We start from the raw sequence: 6,000 nt of genomic DNA on the forward strand, positions 1-6,000 counted from the left end.
TTGGAGGGCTTTTCACCTTTCACGTGCAGTACATATTTCACGTGCACAAATCACTCCTGGTGCCGGTCCCACTCCTCCACCTGTGCCCCACAGCACCTGCATGGGCTTTTTCTGGGGGTCTGCACAGGCTCATCCCAAGCAGCAATCCCACCCCCCTGTGGGAGGGCAGGTAGCAGAGAGAGAAGAGGAAGGATTATTCTTGCCTTCTGTCTAGCAAACAGATCTGGATACAATTTATTTTTTTGTCAGGCTGATTTTCTTGGAATCCAAACATTCAGTGGGAACATGGCCATGTTGGTTAAACTTCAGTGGGAAAGTCCAAGTGCTCTGAGGTAACTTTTTCATTTTCTCTCAGTAGTTCTCAATTGTTTCAGTTTCATAATATTGAAACCTGTAGTTTCTGATGAGGTAGAATGTCTTGTTTTGACTTCACTATTTCAAATATGATCTAATAATGTAACAGCGCAATGCAACATCAAAAGTAGATGTTTCTATCTTTTAGAAAATAAATATATTCCCAAATCAAATAATTCTTGTGGAAATAGTCTTCCTGCAAGAAGTTATGATGACTGAGTTCCCCTGAGTCAATTAGTAATGGAAACAAATGGCAAAACATCAGCAGTACTCAGGAAAAATTATTTCTTTTTTTGATCACTTCTAGCAGCCATGGTTTGGGAGAGAGGAACTTTAGAGGAACAGAACACCAGTTTTTCCCTGCAGCCACAGCAAAGCTCTGGGGGATCCCTGCAGTGCTGCTGGAATCTGTCCCTAGCAGCAGGGAGCCTTAGTGGTTAGAAGGTGAAGGTATGAGAGTGCCCCAAAACAATGCTGTGCCTGAAAACCATGGAAAGCTGTATGTGCAGCAGCCAACCTGGATGAGTCTTTCATCTACATTCCCCTTCAGGGGCTATTCTGGGATGGGTTTGAATTAGGCTCAAGTTATGAATCTGTAAATGTGGTATTTTTTGTCATTATGCCTGTTTTGTATTAAACTTCTACAGCTTTTTTTTCCCTTGCCTCCCCTTCCCCCCTCCAGACCCCCCTTTCTCTCTGTATGTCTATCTCTCACCATTTTGGCAGCTGTGCACTGCCTTGACAACATCAGAAACAAAGGTAGGAGAGTCAGGAAAATAGGGGAAGGATGAGATGTTCTCCTACCATCACAATATTTGGGGTCTCAGTGGTGAGTGAACTGAAAGAGTGGAGAGATGTTAATCAGAGGATAAAGGCAAAACCTAAGATTACAAGTCTTGTCCATCTTAGATAAGAGGAAGAACATTTACAGGCAAAAATAGTGGAGATGTCTTCTGATTTCCTGTGGGGAAGGAGCCCATGCTCAGATGTGCACAGCACATCTGTGACCTCTAGTCCTTTATGCTCTGTAAATTCAGGACCCAGACCCCACAGCAGCACGTTCTGTGCAGGGTGGGCTTGTGGGTCACCTGTGGTGGGGTTTTTCTGTTTCATTACAAGCTGAAGAAATAGTTTTTAATGTAATTTTATTCCAAACAGAGAAAAGTATGTTCTTTTATTTTACCAGTCTCCTGAATTTGCTTTAACTGTGAAACTGCTTTGAAAGCATTATATCTGTATAAGAAATGGATCTAATTCTTGGGGTTTTCTGACACAGAGAGTTTATCTCCAGCACAACTGTATGTGTTTTCTCATCTCACACACCAGGCTCTATAAAAACAAAATCAGATCCAAGTTCCTGCTAGTCTTTTTGTCAATGTAGAAAAAAAGGCTTGAAAGAAGGCCTAAATAGTTTCAGCTATGTGGGTATAATGACTTGGAGAACAAAGTCTGTGGACTTACTTTGGATTATACTCTATAACCAAGATTAGAACTTTGCCAAGTATCCTCCCCCTGGACTTTTCATCACTTTGTTTTGCTTGTTACTTTGGACCTGTGCATCCTAGCTCTTTGAAAGCTTGCCTTCAGAGGAATTAAATCAGATTATTAGTAGCTTTCATCCTGCAGTCCCAGTCGCTCAGACTTTGGCAAATGTCCTTCCACAGAGGAGCAACCTTTGTGACCTGCAGGGTAAAATGCAGAGAAGGCTGATGAGACAAAGCCCACAGCAATTCACCACGATGAGTAACTAAACAAACCATTGAACAGGAAAGGTTTGCTGTTTCTCAAGCAGAGAGATGTGCCTGATCTCCAGGGTGGGTGGGTGTCCTCACCCTTCTCCACAGCACTGGGAGCAGTGCTCGGCACTGAATCATTCTCAGCAGATTGTGCAGCAAAATATCCCAGAGCATGGATGATTCCGAGGGGGGAGGTTGTGTGGCTGTGGCGTTTTATTTTTCCTGCTGTTTTGTTTGTTTGTTTTGGTTCTTTATTTCTGTATAAGAGGGAGTTTTACTATAGAAAACAGGAATTTCTAGGTAGGTGTTGGTGGGTTGCAGTTAGGGAAGACTTTCACTTCACAGAGGATAGGATTTGCTTAGGTGGATGCCACAAAGCAGCTGGAATGTGTAAGAACAGTTTGCTCTCACCCCACTTCTTTCAGGGCCTACATCTTCAGCAGACTGCCAGATCAGGTCCTAAATGTCTCTCTGTATTGTTTTATCACTTCTAATTAACTTAGTTGCTCTGCTCACACCAGTTTCTAGGGAAGATGGAATCTGCGTTTCTAATACATTGTCCAAATTTGCATTAGCAAATCGCTTTAAAGAATCGTTTGAGGAAGTAATTTAGGAAAACTCCTACAGAAATGAAGTGCTGGGTGACCCCTTCAGTGACCAGCACTGCGCAGTGCTGCAGGAAGCCTGTGCTCCCTCAGAGACATCTTCTCCTGGAAGCTGTCCCAGAGGCAGGTGGGAGCATCCAGGGTTGTCTGGCAAAGGTTTCCTCCAATTCTTCACAGTTCTGCAGGCATGAATCACCAAAGGCCTCTTTGGTGGAGTCCAAACCACTCTGCTTCAGACAGGTCAGTTTGCAGCCACACTCTGAGTGACATCTCCTGTGGCAGATTTACCCATCAGCTCCTTCAGGAGCTCCCCTGCCCCCAGGAGGGGATGCTGGCAAACCTGGGACACTGCAGGAGAGACAGCTCAGATGGCTGGAAGGCAAGGTGAGCTGATCAGACTCCTTGCTTTGCTGAGTCACCACACAGATATTAAGCTCTTAAAATCTCCTTTATGTATTTCCAGTGAGCTGGAACACCACCTCTCATTCCCTTTGAAGAACTACCCAAATGCTGATGTTATATAAAGAGGCTGTTAAGTATGATATGAGACAGGCACTAACACAGCACCAACCATCAGCTGGGGAGAGCCCATCTCCTATTCACTGAAATCCAGGGGATATTTACTATGGCTTCTCTCTCTTTTTTTTTTTTTTTTCTTCCCCAAGCGAAAGAAAATGAACAACATTGCAACAGTATGCCTAGTTGTTCTAGAATTTATTTGTACTGTCACCTGCCTGCAGGTGCTGCCATGTCAGAAAGGGTGCAGACACAAACCAGTGGGTAAATGAAAGGCAGAGGATTGGGTCCTGGGAGCAGAAATGGAGACCAGCCCTTCTCTTTGTTTTCACAAGTGCAAGCATCCCTTCAGGGTACCTGCAGAGCAAAGGACACAGCAGCCCAAGAAGAGCAGCATTGTAGATATGAAATAAAGACTTGCATCCAACTTCCAGGTGCTGGTGGTTGTCCCTGGTCATGCCCAGGTCTCTGTTCCTGTTTCGGCACAGACCCAGGTGTTGGTTTCTAGCAACAAATATCTCCCTCCAAACACCCAAGCTGGGATGAAGAGACACCAGAACTCTCCTTCAGTCTCTCCTTGTGCACAGCACAGCCCACGCAGCAGTGAGAGCAGGACAGCCCTGGCAGGGCAGGGCAGCAGTCAGCAGGTGCTGCACCACGAGTGGGAGAGGGGGAGATGGGGCAGGCAGAGCTGAGCAGGCTGCGAGCAGCTCAGGAGCTGCTTTTTGTTTGGCACGTTGGTTTTCAAGTCACCTGTAGCTTCAGTTCAGTTTGTTCTTGACTCAGGCAACCACTATGAACATTAAGAAAATGAACAAAATAAAGAAGGAATTCTGAGTTTATTGCTCTGAAATTTGCATACATATATATAAATTTTAGCAGAGCCACGGCACAATTCAACACTCTCTGCCCACTCAGTTGCAAAGAAACAGGAAGCTATAATCATGCCAAACACTTTTTGAAGTGAAATGTGTGTATACAAGTCATAGGTGTATTGATACATACATAAATGTGCTTGTATATGTACATTTGTATGTATATATGACATATAATCCATTTAACATGTGTATAAAAGATGTGTGTAAAAGGCAGCCAGCAACCTAACAGGCCAATAAAATCACACTCCGGGTGTTCCAGCCAGAAAGCAAAGGGAATTTTATTCAATCTGTTATTGAGCTTGGCATGCAAATTACCCCTTGCCCGGTGCTACCCATAATATTAATCAAGAAACAGCACTGCAGACTCTGAGATAGTTTAGTCCTTGTAAGGGACACATGAGAAATACATGAGCCCTTCCAGTGGGAGCACAGAGGACACTGCAAACACCCAGGGAGAGCTATGCTAGAGCTCTTCTGGAAATTAAAGAGTTTTCTCATTGAAAAATTGAAACTGTGTGAGGATCAAAGCCTTTTGAGGAAACAGATTGATTTAGGCAGCATCTTCCCTTTGGGAAAAGTGAAATGAAAAGGCTTGCTTGGGAATCATCATTCGTGTCTCATTCATGCCAGTCATTCTGTGCCTCACTGAGTTTTCTTTCTTGAGAGACTTTGCATCAAGGCTGTGGTCAGAAATTACGCTTCAAACTGGGATGGGAAGACTACCTGGGACTGCATTCAGTACAGCAGGACTGGGGAACTGCAAAGAACCACCAGGTTTTGCTGCAGAACAGGCAGAGAGCATCATGTCAGCCAACAGCCAACAGCTCCCCATTGCTGGAAAGGGCTCCATAATTGATTTCTCACTGTCCATCACTGATTTTCCTCACAGTAATGCATGAAACTGTAGAAAATACCAGAGCTGCCTGGGGGAGACTGCATTTCTCAGTTAGGCCCTAGCTGATAAGGCATTTGAAGAATTTGTTATCCACATTTTTTTAAAGCTCACTTAGCTTAGAAGTAAACAGATGCTGTGGGAGGTCATTATTTTACAAATCCATATGCACAACTGCTAGAAAATGGACAAATTATGTTCTGAGATAGTTTACTTACTTATAAGGAACAAGCACCATCTACTAGCAGAACCCTGTGTGGGCAGAGAACTACTGAGTTATTGCAATATTTTGGCTAAACTGTACTCAGCTGTTGTTTCTCAGGTTAATCTAATCATCCTCATTAATTTTGCAAGGAAGAATTAGATTCAGGCACAACTTAGTAGAGCCAGGCCAAAGAGATGTTGTCAGGCTATATTCTCTTTCCAGTTCTTTTCTGCCCTGCACATGTGCACAACAGCAATCCTTCTCAGCTTTTTCTGCCATTCCTTTATCCTTCCTCCATTACAGGTGTGACAAAATTGCTATAAAGGCCCTTAATGTCCCCAGCATTGCCCTTCCCTCTTGGACTGTAGACTGGCAGGCAGAGAAAGGGAGGGAGGAGCTGCAGAGAGAGTTGTCCATGTGACACACACCTGCAAACCTGCTCCTGTATAGATGCTGCCAGCTGGGCTGGGGCATGATGTGTGGCTGCCAGGGCCACTGCCTGCAATTTCTTCTCCTCTGGGGTAAGTATGTGTTGGCAACAGCATCTGTCCCTCAGTGCTGAGGGGTGTCAGTTGTCCTTTTATTAATGAACACTACTAAAGCACAGGGGATTGAAATTATCTACACACTAGGCTGAATCCAAGTTTCTGATGAAAAAAACAAAGCAAATTTCAAAATATTTCAGGTTGCCATTTTAAAATTAAAATACTTTCCTTTTTCCTTCTATAGGAGCCTTGTGTAAAAGGTAATTGAACCAGTAAGATAATTTGAGAAAAAACAAATGGTTCTGTGATGATAATCTTTTTTTTTTTGC

This window comes from Prinia subflava, chromosome 9 (genome assembly GCF_021018805.1).
Source record: "Prinia subflava isolate CZ2003 ecotype Zambia chromosome 9, Cam_Psub_1.2, whole genome shotgun sequence".
In the NCBI taxonomy this organism is placed as follows: domain Eukaryota; kingdom Metazoa; phylum Chordata; class Aves; order Passeriformes; family Cisticolidae; genus Prinia; species Prinia subflava.